Source organism: Musca autumnalis, unplaced genomic scaffold (genome assembly GCF_047663935.1).
Source record: "Musca autumnalis isolate F117 unplaced genomic scaffold, ASM4766393v1 scaffold_1, whole genome shotgun sequence".
In the NCBI taxonomy this organism is placed as follows: Eukaryota; Metazoa; Arthropoda; class Insecta; order Diptera; family Muscidae; genus Musca; species Musca autumnalis.
Genome location: NW_027411644.1, coordinates 241104596 through 241125540, shown reverse-complemented (window position 1 = coordinate 241125540; position 20945 = coordinate 241104596). Strand labels below are relative to the sequence as shown.

General features: G+C 35.2%; 1 protein-coding gene across 1 annotated transcript in view; it reads left to right on the top strand.

Moving 5' to 3' along the window:
- The window catches only part of LOC141390820 (protein toll-like), a 388884-nt gene that overhangs the window by 147444 nt on the left and 220495 nt on the right, over positions 1–20945 (top strand). Inside the window, exon 4 of the mRNA XM_073963779.1 lies at positions 6490–6570. The gene's annotated coding sequence lies outside the window, so the exon portion shown is untranslated. The remainder of the gene's footprint in view (positions 1–6489; positions 6571–20945) is intronic.

Sequence of the window (20945 nt, the reverse complement as noted above, 5' to 3'; positions counted from 1 at the left end):
TCGCATCATCAAACACATGAATTCAGAGATGCAATTAAGGAGATACTGGGAAGTGCGGCAGAAGTCCGTTCGCTCACACATGAAGTGATTCTAGAAATAAAAGACATATACGAGGTGTCTACTAAAGAGGATGTGCTCGATGCAGTTAAAGCAGTTTCTGAGAAATTGCTCCTTGGAATTATCTGCAATAAAGTCGATGGGGAAAGCATATAGAGACACTCAAACTGCCACAATTGCCTTGACCTCGGTTCAAAAATGTTTCTTCTAGATATGGACGACCTACATCAGGTCAGTTTTTATAGGTCGAAGACCTTCAACAATCTTTCTATATATAGATGACATGGATGAGGTATTCCAGAGTTATAAAATCTTCAACAGATCTTCTATAGATAAAGCTCTTTACATGTCACCAATAGTTATAAAACCATATACACTATTTTTGTGAAATTAACCTGGTATTTTACAGAAAGAACATCTAGTACGGGCCTTCCATATAAGGGAGACCTTAAAAAAGCTTTCTGGATATTGCATACAATCTACACTTCCTCAGGGAACAAAGGCTTTCAACAGCTCTTCCATAGATAAATTGCAAAATTATTTAGTTGTTTTGTTGTTGTGGCGAGTTCAAATATAGTTCATCCATGTCGACAAAGCACAAATTTAGTTATTCATTCTTATTTCGTTTCTGTGTTTCCCAGTTTTTTTCTCTCCCTTTGTAATTATCTCTAGTGTCTGAACTATTATATTTGCTTTTTCATTACTACTTCCAAGAAGCCTCTGCAAAATTAGTTTAGTTTTGTAGTTCATATTTAGGCAACAGTAAAGAATTTTGGATGTTTTGTGGAATTTAATCTGGTTTTTTCATCCTCTTCTTCGTATTCCTGTTTACTATTTACATTTCACTTTCACAATGAATATTTGTAAAGCACCCATTTGGGACATAAATTGTCTTTTCATGTCTACTGCAGTTTCTGCTTTGAACTGATTTAGTAAATGGTGTTCTTTGTTTGCAATTTTTGTCTCTCCATCTCTCTATTTTTTTTCTTTTAATCGTTACTGCTGCTTGCCTTCCGACTATTTTTGTTCAAACTGTGCACAACAATGGTTGCGAATATCTACTTAGCATCCGGCAATTGCTTTGTCTAGTTTTGTGTTTAATTTTTAAACTGTTTTGGTTAGTCTCTATCTACTTCTGCAAAATGAACAAAAAAGTTCAAATGGATTTTGGTTACTTGCTGGGGGTTTTATTAACCACACAAGTATACCGTTTTTATGAACACTTAGAGTGCTTTTGTCTTTCTTCCCCAAAAAATTATATTATGCTCCTTGTGCCTTGGTTTTTCTTTTTTCTGCCTTGGCTGCCATAACAATTTGATATTTGTAATATAATATGAGCTCTCAACTCAGCCATACTGCTAAGGGTACAGTAGTACTTTGTGGCTTCGTTTACATTTTGATTAGAAATCTAAGGATTTTGTCTTCAATATACAGACACACAATCGTACACTTAAGTGCGTTTTACGCAAATGTGTGTACGTATGTTTTGTGTGTACAATATCCTTTTTCATGGTTCATTAACTTGGAAATTTTACACCTTCGTTTTTTATGATTCTTTCCTTCGGGGGTATACGCCATTTTATATATAAGCATGGGAGTAATTTTCTTATTACAAGAAAAATTAAATTTGAGAATCTTAAGGCAAATTTAATTGATATTAAAGGATTAATTAATTAAAATAATTGAAAAGTATATGTAAGAAAACGTGCATACGGCGCACTGTGGTTCAGAAATATTTATGGTTTTTGTATTGCTTAACCTATTTTAATAGATTGGAAAATTTTAATAAATCAAAAACACTCATATTTCTATGCAAAATATGAGAAAAATAATAATTTTAACTTTGGCCTTGAATTCCTCTGCAACTACTAGACCAAATTTAGTCCTTTTTATACCCTCCATCATAATATCGAGGGTATAATTAAATTTTTCATTCCGTTTGTAAAACATCGAAATATTCATCGGAGACCATATTAAGTATATATATTCTTGATCAGGTTTGGTACTTTGTCTTCGTTGGGGGTATACAACTTTCCCCCAGAAATTTTTCGGTGTAGGTCCACGTTTCGATATAGCCACAATAGAACGGTACCTGCCGATTTTCGTATTTCAGAAGGTAGTGACGTTAATATACCACTGAAAGACTGGCATTTGTTATTGAATCTTCCATGGGGCTATAAAATATTCCAGAATAGAATTATCAGTATAGGTCGGCGGGTTACTATATCCTAAATTGTAACTAATTGTTCCATTTTACTTTAATACAACTCGTGGTGGAGGGTATAACAGGTTCGGCCTGGTCGAACTTAACGTCGTTCTTACTTGTTAATGCATCAGAATGCTGAAAATGTTATCTCTCGAACAAACAAGAAACAAGTAAAGTGTCGTTAAGTTAGGCCGGGCCGAACTTTTTATACACTCCACCATAAAATAGTCTTAATTAAAATAGAATAATTAGTGTCCATTCACAATTTTAGGTGGAAAACATTTTCGACCATGGATAGATACACCAATTGTCTTAATTATAAAATCTAATCTAAGAAATGTGTTCAGCCAGGTGAAAGGTACCACCTACGGGACTATATCAAAGTGTCAACCTATCTTTATAATTTTTGGTGGAAAAGTTTTGTAACTGCAGAGAACCTCAAAAGTCAAATTAAATTGAGGGTAGTTCTATCAAACAATGTAGACCAAAAAAGGCCGAAAATCGGGCGGTACCGTTATATAGGAGCTGTACGAAAAGATGGACCTATGTTGAGGAATTTTGGTGAAGAAGTTTCGTGATCACTGAAAATTCAAATGTCAAATTATAGCTAGTTCGATTAAAAATTGTTGCTAAAATTCTCAAAATACCGAAAATCGGGAGGTACCGTTATATGGGGGCTATACCAAAACAATGACCTATGTTGACGATGTTTGGTAGAGAAGTTTGATGACTACTGAGAACCTCAAACGTCAATTTACAGCTAGTTCGGGTGAAAATTGTAGCTAAAATTCTCAAAATACCGAAAATCGGAAGGTACCGTTATATGGGGGCTATACCAATCCATGGACCTATGTTGGCGATGTTCGGTGGAGAAATTTGATGACCACTGAGAACCTCAAATGTCAGTTTACAGCTAGTTCGGGTGAAAATTGTAGCTAAAATTCTCAAAATACCGAAAATCGGGAGGTAACGTTATATGGGGGCTATACCAAACGATGGAACTATGTTGACGATGTTCGGTGGAGAAGTATGATGACCACTGAGAACCTTAATTGTCAATCTACAGCTAGTTCGGGTGAAAATTGTAGCAAAAATTCTCAAAATACCGAAAATCGGGAGGTACCGTTATATGGGGGCTATACCAAATATGGACCTATGCCCATATCCTTTGGAATATAAGTTTGTTGATCACTAGGAACGTTAAATTATAACTAATTCGGTTTGAAAATGTGACTAAAAACTTCAAAATACCTCAAATCGTGAGGTACCGTTATATGGGGGCTATACCAAAACGTGGACCGATATAGCCCATCATCGAACTTCACCTGCCTGCAAACAAAAGATGCATCTTCCCACAATTTCAGCGTCCTATCTCCATTTTTGTGGATGCTAGAGTGATTAACACAGATCGACTCAGAATTTTACGCTGATCAAGAATATATATACTTTATAGGGTCGCAAATGATTATTTCAATGCGTTACAAACGGAAAAACAAACTTAATATACCCTCCATACTACGGTGGAGGGTATAAAAAGTGAGCCAAGGCTATAGTCGGACGGGGTCGACCATATGATGCCCTACACCACTACCCCTGGGAATTAGCTTTCCACAAATCAACATTTCTTTATGGAACAAATAAACTTATTGTAAGAAATAACTTTGTGGATTCTGCACCGTATCACACCAAGCTTAAATAATAAGAAGACTTCTCTCAAATCAATGAGTGGGTGTGATATGGGACCCACAGCTTATCTCCGAGTCCGAACGGCGTGTCCTAGGACACCACTTATAGAGAAGTTTTACATGGCTGAAATACTCAGAAAATGTCGCCAACATTACTGAAGGGAATTTTGCCAACGTTGAAAATTTGATGTTGCCTGGATGGGGAAACGTTTTGAAATAGGTGGCAAAGCGACTCATGCTATAAGTCCAATTGGACAATTAATACGTAATTTGCAATAATGCAAAATTTTTTCCCAAAAAACGCATGTATTTATGGAGTTTTAAAATTTTGGGCGTTTGAACTGACAAAAATGTTGATTAGGATTAGAGATCAAAAGTTTTGCGGAGGAGATACTAAAAAGAATGGATCTCCAGCCACTACATATGGTACCATAGGGGTTTTTTACAACTTCAGGTATGTTTGCTCAAGAAGTATGGAATTGCCCCTGAAACAACTTTTACCATCGCAATTGAGGCAGCGAATGCAAGTTGCTTCAACTAAAATCGAAGCGATTCGAAAGCAGGTCTTAAAGTGAACATGTATCCGAAATTTTGAGTGGGAGGTAGCGGATGGAGTGGACAAATATAGTCAATATTTGAACCTGATCTATATCTGGTAGATATATTAGGATGTGTAAAGTATGGACCAATTCGGCCACTCTCTTCAAGAGTTATCGTACGCACAATTTTTCCGAACATTTTTGAACTTTTGTGGGGGAGGTACCTGAAGGAGTTGACCGATATGGCTTATCTTCAAACTTAAACTATGTTTGGACAAAATACTACTAAGGCCAAACTTTGGACCGAATCGGCAGACCTGTTCGAGAGTTATTTTGCCCTCCAACCTCCTCACACGGTGTCACAGGGGTTTTTTGCAACTTTCAGGCTATTTTCTCAGGAAGTATGGACTTGCCCCTGATGAAACTTATACCGTCGTATGGAGGGCAGTGAATACAAGTTGCTAAAGCAAAAATCAAAGCGATTCGAGAGATGTTCCTAATCTGAACTTTTCCAAAATTTTGTGTGGGAGGTACCCGACGGAGTGGACCGATTGAGTCCATATTAAAACCTGATCTAAGTCTGGTACACGCTCCACGATGGGCAAAGTATGGACCAAATCGGTTACACCCTTCAAGAGTTATCGTGCGTACAAATTTTCCGAACATTTTCGAACTTTTGTGGGGGATGTACCGGAAGGAGTGGACCGATATAGCTCATCTTCGAACTTAAACTAAGTTTGAACAAAATATTACGAAAGCCAAAATTTGAACCGAATCGGTTCATCCCTTCGAGAGTTATCGTGCGCTCCAGCCAGCCAGACAGACAGACAGACAGACGGACGGACATTGCTCAATCGACTCCAAATTGTCTGAAACACATTTCGTCCAAACATACTTGGGGTCTAAAACCATTATTTCGATGAGGCACATTTTGCCCGTATGAAAGTGTATATACCCTTCATAGCCTAAAGGCTGAGGGTATAAATATATTTTTTTATTTTTCTTACAAAAGTAATGGTCTATTTCACCCGCTAAATAATGTCAGATCATCATCCAAAATTGTAGGCATCTTCTTCTACCTAAACTCTTATCTCGTGCAAAAAATTTAATTATTGAGCTATAATTGCGACCTCTAGCGTGTTTATGATTACACTACAAAGAAATAACTGAGTATATTAGGCTGTAACTCTGTTATTTTATCATGTACACCAACACAATTGCCATCAATAAAAATGTCAAGCGTTTCTCTTCTTAGTATAGCTTACTTATCTGGAATGTCTTTTCCAGGAATAAAGATATAAGCTGTATGTTAAAAATTTTCACACAAAATTTGTGGTCCATTTAACCCTCTAAATATTAACTGATCGCCATGTCAAATTGCAAGCTTTTTCTTTGTCATATACTCTTACCTTATTTAAAATTTCGCGTTGATCGGACTATTATTGCGTCTTACAGAGCCGCTACAAAATTGGATAAATATTATGTTTTTGGTCCATTTCACCCTCTAAATATTTCACAATCATCACGAATAAAAATAGGGATCTATTCTGGTCGACCTCCACACAAAATTTCGTGACGACCGGTCCATAATAGCGGCCTGGAGTTTGATTACAATTTATAATGGACAGACGGACGGACACACATCTCAAAATCGCGTTATCTCGTCGAGTATATCACATTAGGGGTCTTCGACGAATATTGCGCGGTGTTACGTGATTTTTTACCAAAATAAACTTATAATACCCTTCCCACATAGTGGTGTAGGGTATAAATATAAAAGATCTCTATCCGTTCAAAAGGTACAGAGTTTGGACCAGTAAAATATGATTCTGAACCACTGTTCGGCGATAGTCAGTGCACAATATAAATAAATTTAAAATTCTTTGCATCCTATTATATATTCAAATTAATTCAAATTAAGTCGAAACTGAGTCGAAACATTAAAAAAATAAAAAAAGAACCAAAACATTTATCGCCATTTACTTCTCTTATCTCCTTGCAGGATTACTATCACAGGATATTTACAATTAATTTATTCAACATTAAAATTGTACTGATAAAACGACATCAGTTTCCAGCAAAGGTAAGTGACAACACAACACTTATAACCTATGACCGATCACTTTTACTGATAAATGGTTTTATGTACCACATGAATATTTGATGGACATGTTAACATGGTTTTTTATGTTTGTAACAATTTTATTTAAGTTTTAAAATGAAATTGTTAAAAATATTGTAGCCAATATTTAATGTATTACAATAAATTGCCAGTTATTATGTAATTACATGAAAAGATATAAAACATAGTTTTTATTGTTGCTGACTGATTGAGAGCGTGTGATTGTTGGTTATTCCCATGTCTCTTGTAGTGTGCTATTTTTTATCAATAATTTAACAATACTTACACAATGTTGTCGGCAATATTGTAATCATGTAAAACAACAATACCACCTGGAGCATGTAGATACATATACATGCATATATATTCAGCAATACGAAAAACAAGAAAATAAAACATTAATAATAATTCTTATAGTGGCAACATCAACATTGTTTTTGACTCCCAAGCTGTCAAATACAGTATATGTATAAATGTATATTTTACATATATAGCCACAGATTCACGTAAATATGTATGTATGTATGTATATGTGAACATGAATACTTGTAAATTTGAGCCAGCCTCAAAGAGCCGACATTTAAAATTCATAACTATTTTGTTGTTCAAATTTTTCTTTTCACTTTAACTATACTACAGTTTATGTACGTATGTATGTATGTATGGGATTCTGTATAGCATTTAATAATATGCTATTAAAAGTATTTGCTTATTTTCATTTATTCTTGTGTCAAAAATACATACATGCACAATATATGTGTGTATGGATCTATGTGCATATATTTGTCAATCCTTATTATATATTCATATAAAATAACACTGTGCAACATTTTTAAGGTGATCTTGTGCAAACAATTCGAACTGATGATTTTTTGAAAGTACAGACCCAAAGGACAAGAAACCCTACTTGGGTTTTGTTGTGTCAGATCCAGATCGGATTTTATGGCCCCATCTAAACATGGTTAAATATTTAATTTTTTAAAGAAATTCGGGGCTATATCTCCGAAAAAACAGCGAATCTTCTTCTGACCTCTGAAGCAAATTTGTAGGATAGGACAAGAATAAAATATTTGGAGAAATAATGAACTCGAAAAACTACATTTATTGCCTCAAATTTCAAAATATATGCAAAAATGCCACAATTTTTATACATTTCGCACCGTATCTCCAAAACCGTTAATTTTTTCTGAATATACACAACTCTTCAGAACATGTCATTGTTGTAAAATGCTTCTATGTCGTTGTTTTCAGTACATTTTTCAACGACGATTTAATAAAAATGTCAATAATGTAGTGAAATCCGAAATGCGAGAATAAACTGTTGGTGTGAACAGTGTTTGAAATACGTGTTGTAAAAGATATGATGCAAAATACCGCTGAAACAACATGAAGTAAGCATTTTAGAGTTTCAGGTTCTAAAGAATCGTTGAGAACTTTATTTGGAAGATTTTTGCAAAAGGTTACTTGGTTCAACTCCCAATAGTTTAGCCGATACTGACCAGAATTTCAGCATTTATGTAAAATTTTTTATATTTTATAGATTTTGATGCCCTAGATGGAGTTTTTCTTTTGTGTTTTTTTTTCAAAAGATAAGTTCTACTAGTTTAGGGCTACAATATTGCTAAAGACAGCAAGGCCAAATTCCTATTCGTTTCTGAGATAAAGGCCTGATAAATGCAAAAAAGTGTGTATTTAGCCCGGTTTAGATGAGGCCATAAAATCCGAACTGGATCTGACAGGACAAAACCCTACTAGGGTTTTGTAGTCTAAATATTTACTTTCAAAAAAAAATGCATACTAGAAGTTGTTTGCATTTTCAGTGTTGCATAGTGTAATCAAGGACATATGAAACCTTAAAATTAGTACGAATTAGTCATTTGATTATGAATCTGTAAGTTGATTTTTATACCCTCCACCATAGTATGGAGGGTATATTAAATGTGTTGTTCCGTTTGTAACGCATTGAAATAATAATTTTGTTTTTTTCAAAAGACAGGTAAAGTTCAAAGATGGGCTATATAACCCACGTTTTGGTATAGGCGGTATCTCCCGATTTTGGGTATTTCACAAAAATTCTTAACATAAGTATACATTTTGGTAGCTCCCTATTTTAGGTGTTGCGAGGAGTTTAGCTATATTTATTTACCGAACTACCTTTAATTTAACATTTGAGTCACAAAACTTCTACATCAAAAATTGTCAACAGAGGTCCACGTATTGCTATAGCCCCCACATAACGGAACCTCGCTAATTTAGGGGCTTGGAAAAGTTTAGCTACATTTTGTGGCCGAACTATCTGAAATTTGATATTAGCGGTTTCCAGTAGTCACAGAACTTCTCCATCAAAAATTGTCAACATAGGATCACATTTTGATATAGGCCGGATATAAAGGTGCCGCACGATTGAAAACATTTTGAGACACATTTCCTGGTATCCGTGGTCATAAAATATTTCCCCCATTAAAAAAAAAACTAATTGTTCCCTTTTTGGTTTAGAGTATTTTATGGTGAAGAGCATAAAACATTCGGCCCGGCCGAACTTAACTATTTTTTAATAGTTCAGGAATGTGGCTGCTTTGATGGGTTGTAACCACAAAGGTACTGGAGTTAGTTGACTAGGTCTGGGAGTGCAGTTGAAAAGTGCAGTAGTGTTTTTTGCGGGCCTGTAGCAATCCGCGCACTATAGGAATCTAGACGGCTGCACCCTACCGAGCGCAGTCGAGCCAAAACCACATTGGTTATTCGTGCCAGCTGACGCTACTCAGCTACGATGGATGGGGGGTGATCATTATTTATGACATCTAGCTGATCTAGGGGTATTCGCTTATAACGCTGTGCCTAACCTTCTAGAGCACCCAGATCATAAAGATCGCTACTGACATGCCTTAGTGGGAGAGTCCTATCCATCATATGGTGGGTGATTAGGATGACTCTCATAGTAACCCCCGATCACCTCATTACTCATTTTCCCAGTCCATGTTGTGAACAGTGTGTGGCCGTAGATTTAGAGTTGGCAAGATCAGTCAAAAAGGAGTGCAGCCTTAGACAAATGGCATCAGGTTATGATGTCTCAGAACGTAATTACAGATGGGTTGATCTGAAGCGGTATTTAGTGAACTCTCTGAAACCAGACCAATTAGCTTTCCCATGATTAATGAAAATGCGGCGTTCAGAGGAACTGAAATTGGGCGGTCTACTGATGGAGACAAATATGGGGAGATGGTCGGACTTAAGAGAAATGACGGGTTGTCATTTGCCAGGCCACACTCCGCTCATTGTTATAGGGGCGTTCTCTTTGACATTGAAAAACTTTAAGCTATCAATCTGTTCAGCCAGCACAACACCACTCCGGTCATTTCCAAAAGCCGAATGCCACAACTCATGATGAGCATAAAAGTAACGCAAGATCAAACGGTTATGATCTTCCCCCTACTTATAGGGAGTTGTATAGTTAAGCAACTCTACCTCAGCGAATGCAAGTTGCTTCAACAAAAATCAAAGTAATTCGAGAGCAGGTCGTAAAGTGATCTTATCCGAATTTTTGTGTGGGAGGTACCCGAGTTGACAAATATAGTCCATATTCGAACCTGATCTATATCTGGTAGATATATTAGGATGTGTAAAATGTGAGCCCAATCGGTCACACCCTTCAAGAGTTATCGTGCGCACAATTTTTCCGAACATTTTTAAACGTTTGTGGGGGAGGTACCTGAAGAAGTGGACCGATATGGCTCATTTTCGATCTTAAAGTAAGTTTAGACAAAATATTACGAAGGCCAAATTTTAGACCGAATCAATAGATTCGTTTGAGAGCTAAATGGCGCTCCAACCACTAGGAGTTTTTTCACCTTTCGTGCTATATTCTAAGGAATGGACTTGCCCCTGATGAAACTTTTACCGTCGTGTGGGGGGCAGTGGGTACAAGTTGTTACAGCAAAAATCAAAGCGATTCAAGAGCTGGTACTTAACTGAACTTTTCCGAAATTTTGTGTGGGAGTTACCCGAAGGAGTGGACCTATTGATTCCATATTGAAACCTTAAATATGTCTGGTAAAATCTTTACGATGTGCAAAGTATGGACCAAATCGGTTGCTCTATTCAAGAGTTATCGTGCGCACACATTTTCCGAACATTTTCAATTTTTTTTATGGGGGAGGTACCGGATGGAGTGGGCCGATATAACCCATCTTCGAACTTAAACTAAGTTTGGGCAAAATATTATGAAAGACAAATTTTGGACGGAATCGGTTCATCTGTTCGAGAGTTATTGTGCGCTCCAGCCAGCCAGACAGACGGATATGGCTAAATCAACTCCGAATTGTCTGAAACACATTTCTTCCAAAAATACTTGGGGTATAAATCCATTATTTCGATGAGTACATTTTGCCCGTATGAAAGTGTATATACCCTCATTAGCATAAATGCTAAATGCAAGTGGATAAGTTTTTTGACTACTACCCTACCCTAAGTGGCAAATAACAGCCAATTAATACCGAAAATGTAGATAACATTTTTATAATAATTTTTATAGATTGAAAAGTTGTTAAAATTTCTTTTGTTTTTGTAACAACTACAAAACAAACAAATGAAATTGTTGTAAAATAAACAATGAGTAAAGTTGTTAAAAAGTTACAGAATAGGGGGGCTGAAATCGTGTGGTACCGTCCCAGCAAAAATTCGGTTCGGTACAAAGCAAAGTAAACAAAAACAACAATTTATATTACATACACTCCTCGTGTGTGTCCGACTACAAATCTGAGGGTTGTGTGGCCAACGCTCACCGTCGCACAATAGTTCAGGAATCGATTTTTCTGGCCAAAAATCGAAATTTTGCTTTGTCAAAGATATTTAATTCCTATATGGGATTCGTAGTAAACATATTGAAACTAAGGAAACCAAAAAAATAGGTCAAAATATTAGAAGGTGTGGGCGTGGTGTGCCCCTAAAGACGAATATTTCCCCATTTTGGAAAATACGTAGTTTTTGCAAATTTCTGGAGAAAGACGTAGCTATTTCTCGGAAACTATAACAGACGTTGTGTTCCTTGTTTTTTTTTTTGTAAGGTAGGTAGAATTGTGGCCTTTTGAAAATTACCGTAGGGTTTACATAACATGAGCTATTATATTTTTCCTCAGGTACTAAATTCCAAATTTAGTGGACTAGAACTTTTGTGGAACAACATGGAACAAGTCCTGTTTTCACTGAAAGATGCCCGAGAGCATCCTCTTTCAGCCCATATATACTTTTGTACCCGTCCCGTTCCGTCCGTTTAATACTTTTTTCGATTTATTGAAATTACATGGTTAAAAATGTGTGTTTTTCTATACCGTTTCCCATATGAATTACAGCTTTTTGACTCGAGTTAGCATTTTTTAAGTATATGACTTTTATATAAGTTTTATGAAAAACCTAGGAGTATTTTTTATACCCTACACCACTATGTGGGGAGGGTATTATAAGTTGGTTTTGGCCAAAAAGTTTGTAACGCATCGAAATAATGGTCGTAGACCCATACTTATATATACCAAAATGAATGTCTCGACGAGCTGAGACGATCTGGCTATGTGTGTCCGTCCGTCAGTCCGTCCGTCCGTCCGTCTGTCCGTCTGTCCATCTAAACCTTGTAATCACGCTACAGGTCGCAATTTTGATCGAATCGTCACGAAATTTTGCACGTTGATGGGGGTCCCGGAGGAGAAGAAGCCTATTGATTTTGGTGATGGTCGAATAATATTTAGGGGTCGGAAAGGGCAAAAAACTTAGGTGGATAAAAAGACAACGTTTTTTTCCAAAGCAAATATCTCAGCTTCTATATGGGGTATACCAAAAGCAAAACCTGACAATTGAAGTAGAAAATATCACCTTTCTAATGATGTAAAGTAGGTGCTCGTAGGTGATCAAACAACGAAGATATCGCATTAGTAGCAAATAAAACCCCAATTTTAATTTTTGCGATTTTAATTATATTGACGAATATCACAGCTTTAGTTGTAAACTTTCCAAAACCAAAGCGTGACTATGAAAGTAGAAGATCCCGTCTTTACAATGATGCAAACTAGGTCGGCGTAGGTAACCAAATGACGGAGATATCGCAATAGTCGGTAATACATCCCATTTTTCTATTTTTTTGGAAATCACGCTACAGGTCGCAATTTTGATCGGATCGTCACGAAATTTTGGAGGTTAATGGGGATCTCACAGATGAAGAAGCCTATTGATTTTGGTGATGGTCCGATAATATTTAGGGGTCGGAATGGGCAAACACTTATTTGGAGAAAAGTCAACATTTTATTTTAAAGCCAATATCTCTGTTTCTTTAAGAGGTATATCAAAAGCAAAACTGGGCAAGGAAAGTAGAAAATATCACCTTTACAACGATGTAAAGTAGGTTGTCGTAGAGGGTCAAATAGCGGAGATATGGCAATAGTCGATAATGCATCCCATTTTACGATTTTTTTGTAATCACGCTACAGGTCGCAATTTTGATCGGATCGTCACGAAATTTTGGGGGTTAATTGGGGTCCCACGGAGGAAGAAGCATACTGATTTTAATGATGGTCGGATAATATTCAGGGGTCGGAATGGGCAAAAACTTATTTGGAGAAAAGGTCTACGTTTTATTTCAAAGCCAATATCTCTGTTTCTTTAAGAGGTATATCAAAAGCAAAACCTGGCAAGGAAAGTAGATACCACCTTTACAACGATGTAAAGTATGTTGTCGTAGCTGCTCAAACAACAGAGATATCCCAATAGTCGGTAATGCATTCCATTTTCTGATTTGTTTGTAATCACGCTACAGGTCGCAATTTTGATCGGATCGTCACGAATTTTTTGGGAGTGGATGCGGGTCCCACAGAGGAAGAAGCCTATTTAGTTTGGTGATGGCCGGATAATATTCAGGAGTCGGAATAAGCGAATAGCTTATGTGGAGGAAAGTCAACGTTTTTTTCTTATGCGGATATCTCCGCTTCTGGTTGGAGTATTCCAAAAGGAATACCCGTCAATGGAAGAAGAAAAGATCACGTTTATATTGATGCAAAGTATGTTGGCGTAAGTGAGCAAACCGAGATATTGCAAAATTAAGTAATAAACCCAATTTTTCCATTTGCTGTTGCTTATGGGGGTCCCAGAGAGAAAGACGCATATTATTTTTTTGATATTTTTTTCGTTTTTTTGCAATTTTATTGTTTATTTGTTGGTGTTTGACCATCTTTAATACATAGGAGGATATAAACACCACAAAAACACTCATATTTTGATGAAAAATAGTTTAAAAAAATCAAAAGTTTAACTTTGACCTTGAATTTCTCAGCAACTACCAGACCGAATTTGACAGCTTATAATGTATCTGAAAGCTTCATCTGCTGTCTGTCTAACCAAAAAAGAATTATGAAAATATTTCAATCACGTGGCCTAGAGGGTAGTGTTTTCGGCTACAAATCAGGAGTTCGCATAATCAAATTCGGTACAGACCAAAATAAAATAAAAATATGAAGTATGTAGAAATTAAAACAAATTCCCACCTTAACAGTTCTAAAAATAGAAAAAAATACAGACATATGTTTTTTAGCTTGTTTTTCTACTTCCAGTGACCATAAAATAACAAGTTATTCTAGTGGTCGTAGAATAACTCGTTATTCAGTGCTACATGAACTTGTTAAAATAATTGGTTAGTAGGAGGTTTTGTAAGTAGTTACGACTACCAATATGTACTATAAAAAATCATTATTTAGTAAGGATTTTTTTTTTTGCTGGGGTTATATGGATCATATTCCTAGCCAATTTGGTCAGAAAAAGTACAAAAAAGAATTAAATTACTAAAATAAATTAAAATAATTAATAATCTAATGGATTATTGGCTTCCATTGTAAACAAAAATATAATATTGTAGTCTTTGAGTTCAGAGAAATCTCCTCTTGCCTCGGGATTGTGTTTTTAAAATAATTTCTCAGTACATTGAAACAGTACTGGCAGTTGCATCCTTTACCATAATACGGAAAGTTTAATGGATTTCTCATACCGCTTTAAACTTCTGACGAATACTTGTTGACATAATCTGTAAAATTCATACTTTTTCCTCATCCACTCATTACACATTTACTTACAAAAATATGTGCGTTTTTAATATATGATAAAAAATAATCATTTATATTTATTATTAAAATTTGCTTTTGTAAGTCTTTTATCCCATGTATTTTAATGAGTTTTATTGTTAATTTTCATATATGGATCGGATCATAATGTAAAGCAGCCATACAAACAGTTCAAAGAATGTTTAAATAATGAACCATTCGTCTGAGTATAAAATTCAGACACACACATACTCACTGACACAACACAAAAATAATAACGGTTGGATTCGATAATTGATCCTTGTATATAATGGCCGCATCACTTGGTCATAACTTCTCTCATAACCATTTAAACTTTACTCTGTATGAGTACACGTTGTGTATGCTTGCATGTGTTTAAATTTAATAAATTTTAAGTGCAACATTGTGTACTGAAATTGTTGTTGTTTAAGTAAATACAAAATATGCATTGCACATTGTTTATACATACAATCGATGCACAATGTGCAAGTGAGCGTAAATTTCAATGAAACAACATTAAACATATACATACATAGTACGAGTACATATATGTCCAAATTAATCAATGAGAAATTCGAATCGTATCCTAATAAACATTGAGAATTTTGGGAGAAAATATTCAGAATATCTAATAAAACATCAGAATTGTTTCCGATTTACGGATAAAATATCTAGAATTTTTTTAGAATTTGTTCCGAAAATGTTCAGAATCTCGAAACAAATTCCCGAAATGAATTCCTTTTTCCTCAGATTTTCGAATATTTCTTCAGATTGTTATCAGAAAATCTTTCGAATTCTGAACGAATTCGTGTAGAAACTGGAATGTTCTTTCCGAATTTCCCTCGACAAAACGTTCCGAATTCTGCGAACCGCTTCACACAAATTCGGACCTGTTTTGCATGCGATTACGGCATCAGAAATGGAAACTTGTGCAGAAAATACGTACGAATTCGGTACGATCTCGGCAAAAATTGTTGGCTGGGTAGTTCGTCCATCTTTCTGTTATATAAATTATGTTTGTCTGTATGTGTGCTCACATTAATACAATTAATTAGTTTCAAACGCAGTTGTTGTCGCTGCAACCACATCACGTTTTTATACCCTCCACCATAGTATGGAGAGTATATTAAGTTTGTTTTTCCGTTTGTAGCGCATTGAAATAATCATTTGCAACCTCATAAAGTATATACATTTTTGATCAGGGGGTAAAATTCTGTGTCGATCTGTGTATGTCCCACAGTGGGCGAAATTCAAATCTAACAGGGAAAAATTAATCAGCCCAATCATGAACATCATCTCACCGTGAGTTTTCTCACTCTCGCCTCCTCCCTTATTATAAACATCATAAGGGAGAACAAAACTCACGTTCGTGAGAAAAGTAGCTATCATAAATGTCAAAAAAGTGAGAATGTGAGGCAATTTTCTCTCACTACAGAAATCAAGGTGAGTTGAAAAAAAAAATGTAACTATGGAAATTTTTTATAGAAAAAATCGACAAGAAACGAATCTTTTGCAATGATAATCAATTGTATTTATTTGTGTTTTACGTTAAAGGTAACAAATAAAAAACAATTAGAAATTCTTTTGGCAGCTATACATGTTCATCCGTGTATCAATGAAGCAAGGAAGACCTCAATCGAGTTTGGCGTAATTTGGAGGTGGAGTTGAAGTTGGCCAACATTTTTCAGATATGGAAGCGGTTCAGAATCATATGACGAAAACAGGAATGGAAGAGGATCCAATCAGGAGCAACACCTTTCTAAAAATTATTTCTGTAGGTACTTCCAAACTTTGCGGCCACTCAAGAAGATAAGTGACATATCTTAAGTGCGTTTGTATTGTTCTTTGTTCGCTAAGGTTCCCAGCAAAATATTCGATGCCAAAGATTCTATTCAAGCATGAGTGCAAGTTATATGTCACCTTTTTACCACCTACGCCCATTCTTTTTACAGTACTGTGACCTCTAAAAGATCCAAATCATTTGGGATGGCATCTTCAATAACCCAGTGGAATGGTATTACCACCACCTTGGCATGGCATATTCCACGAACAAGCCACAATAGAAAGGGCATGTTTATATTATAGCCTTTTGCAGGGTTAACCTTCTTGAAAATTGAGAAATTGTATATCAAATCCATGAAATTGGTTCAAATGTTGAATAGGATCCGAATTTCACGAATTGTACTTAGCATTCATATAATTGGTCCTATTGCTGGAGAAAAGATCGGATGTTTCACGTATTGTATTTATTTACAATTCTTGAAATTCCTTCCAAATGCTGAAAATGGGATCTTTCACAACTTCATTTGAACTAATACAAAAGATCCAGTGAGATATTGGCATCGCATGGAACGACTTCCACAAAATTTTGCTTGGTTTTCTTTGTATTTCTCAGCGTTTGTCGTTTCGCACATCATTCAAAATGCAATATTAAACATTTTCATTTCTTTTTGCCATTTAATGACCTTTAAACGGTTTTTGTTCACTTTTTTGCTAATTGCAGAAATTCTTCGGGCGTAAATAAACAATTTTTACATATGTAGGTATGTATCTGTCAAAACAAAAAAAAAAAAAAAAACAGCTGTTACAGATGTTGCCACATATCAAACATTTAATATTTTTTATCAATTACCAAGTATTTTTAAAGTGCATTGTTGATAAAAATTATTTTTCGTTTTAGAAATATTAATTTAATTTAAAATAAAGTAATGTTTTATAAAAAAATTACGAATTTAGTTACTGCAAAACTATTTGTAAATAAAATAACGATATGGCAACGCAAATTATATTTTCAAGGGTTCACAAAATGCGGCACTATTTTCAATTTTCAAACTTGTGAACCCCTCTTCACTTTTTTCGCACCTCCCTTGTCATTTGTGATAGGTCGAGACGTGAGAAGTGAGCTGCAACTCACTCGTGAGAAGCTCCCTACGTGAGTATTCATGATCGCTATAAATAACTCCTAAACTAATTTGGTTCAGATGTTACTTATATGTATAGGTATGATTACACTGAGTATGGCGAATATAGCTCACCATTAAATCATATCGTCCTCGTTACGGTACCTCCTCATTTAAGGTATTTTGGTATGTGGACCACATTTCACTGTTAATAATATTAAGGGCACATTAGGACCAAACATCGCCACGGCTTTTGCCATTTTAATTAAACCATGACGGCTGCTGTGTATATGGCACCCCCTACATATAGGGTACATCTGTTTTCTTATTATAAAGACTGAGGGCTTTAGGCTAAAGAGGGTATTTACACTTTGATACCACCGAAAATGTGCCTCATCGAAATAATGGTTTTAGACCCCAAGTATGTTTGTACGATATCCGTTTCAGACAATTTTGAGTAGATCTAGCAATGTCTGTCCGTCCGTCTGTCCGTCTGTCTGGCTGGCTGGTGCGCACGATAACTCTCGAACGGACCAATCGATTCGGTTCAAATTTCGGGTATCGAAATATTTTGTCCAGATTCGATTTAAGTTCGAAGATGGGCCATATAGGTCCACTCCTTCAGGTACCTCCCCCACAAATGTTCAAACATTTTCGTAAAACTTGTGCGCACGATAACTCTTGTAGGGAATAACTGATTTGGTCCATACTTTGCACATCGTGTAATTTCTACCAAACTTGAGGTTCCAATATGGACTCAATCGGTCCACTCCTTCGGGTACCTCCCACACAAAATTTCAGAAAAGTTCAGTTTAGGACCTGGTCTCGAATCGCTTTGATTCTTGTTTACGCAAGTTGTATTCGCTGTCCTCTATACGACGCTGTAAGTTTCATCAGGGGCAATTCCATACTTCCTGAGAAAATGACCGGAAAGGTGCAAAAGCCCCTATGACACCTTATGTAGTGGTTGGAGCGCAAGATAACTCTCGAATAGATCTGTCGATTCGGTCCAAAATTTGGCCTTCGTAATATTTTATGAAAACATAGTTCAAATTCGAAGATGGGCTATATCGGTCCACTCCTTCAGGTACCTCCCCCACAAAACTTCAACATTTTTCGGAAAAATTTTGCGCACGATAACTCTTGAAAGTAGTGACCGATGTAATCTATACTTTGCACATCCTAATATATCTACCAGATATAGATCAGGTTCGAATATGGACTATGTATATTTGTCTACTCCTTCTGGTACCCCTCACACAAAATTTCGGATAAGTTCACTTTAAGACCTGCTCTCCAATCACTTTGATTTTTGTTGAAGTGATTTGCATTCGCTACCTCCATTACGACGGTAAAAGTTTTTTCAGAGGCAAGTCCATATTTCTTGGGAAAACAGCCGGAAAGGTGTAAAAACCCCCTATTTTACCATATGTGGCGGTCTGAGAGCACGATAACTCTCGAACTGTTCAACCGATTTGGTCTTCGTCATATCGACACCTCCAAATAATAGTATGCTAAGTCTAAAAAGTGAGTTTTGCAGGAGAAGCTCTCAAAGATTGGAAATTTTTTGAACTTCAGTACTATGCTAAGTCAATATTTGTTTATAACTTCTGTTCGGATTGACCGATCATTACCAAAATTAGACAGAATTTAAGTTAAAGGACGTTCGACACATCCAAATAATAGTTTGCTAATTCTGAAAAGCGAGTTTTGAAGGACAAGCTCTAAAATTTTGGAAATATCTTTGACCTTCAGTACTATGCTAAGTAAATATTTGTTTATAACTTCTGTTCGGATTGTCCGATCATTACCAAAATTTGACAGAATTTAAGTTAAAGGACGTTAAATATAAAAATGTAAAGAACTTGAAAACATGCTAAGTCGACTTAGCATACTATTGTTTGGAGGCGTCGATATTATATCCAAGCTTAGTTTCATGGGCAATACCGGTTCACAACTTTCGGTACTTCTCCCCAATATTTAAAACATGTCACTAAAATGCTAGGACGATATCACTTGAATGGGGCAACCAATTTGGTCCAAACTTTGGATCTCCTAATATTTGATCAAAATTTAGTTTAACTTCTAAAATGCCCAATATCAGTCCTTCCTAAAGGTACCTGCCCTACAAAAGTTCAACATTTGTGTATTAGTGCAGTTAATTCCTAATCCACGTTTTTGTCGGAAAGTTCACATGTCTAAAAAGGGCCACAAAATTCTGAAGAGACCTTAAATACATTCGATCTGTCCGGAGGTGAAAGTTTGGCTTCACATTAGCTGAGGGTATATATCTGTCGGCAAAGCCGACTGACACTTTTTTACTTGTTTTGTCATGAATTTCCTTAAATGTTTTGTAGTTGCAAAGACTAATTAAGATCATAAATAGCTAAAAAAAAGTTTAAAATGCTTCAAAACATATTAAATTCAAAATGTAAGTCATTAAAGAAGCTTTCTTTCAAAGGCTCTTTGAACTTTGTGTCTATAAAAATTAAATTGATAATTTTAAAAATTAATTTGATAATTTTCTGCGAAAAATGCATAATAATTATGGCAATTGTTTTTCAAAGCCTTTCTACCTATAAATGTTTATATAAATATTTTAATTAGTATTACAAAGATACATACTAACAAAAATTGCATTTTGAAAACATAACATAATTTGCATATTTAATAAATAGAAAAAACATTATTGTTGATTTGCATTCAACAACCTAAAAACTTAATTTTATTTATGTATGCGTGTACTTACTGCTAACATTGCATTTGAATATACAAAATATATGTCTACTTTTAGGGATATTATCATTGTACATGTCATTGCATACCATGCAATATTAAACTGTGTACAATTTTTGACTTGAACGCATACACACAAATAATGTCATTCGTATAATATAATAACTCATTTTACAGCTGCAATAATAACAGCAACAGTAAAACCATTCACATTATATATTAACAAGTTTTTGAAAAACATTTAATTTTCGTTGAGTAGTTTATGTTGCCAATTTTACTGTTATTGCTTTCGATGACCATCGTTCTTGTTATTGTTGTTATTATTATTAAACTATTTAAATAGTAGATGCATGTCACAGGACACAGGGTGAAGCGAAATTGATTGAAATTGTAAAAAAACAATTTATGAGTTGATGCCGATTTGTATATTATATTTTTTATTTTATTTTTTATACTTTATATTTAATATTTTATTTTTTATATTTTATATGTTATGTTTTATATTCTGTATATAATTTTTTTATTTTTTATACTTTATATTTTACATTTTATATTTTTTTATATTTTATTTTATACTTTTTATTATATTTTATATTTAAAATAATAT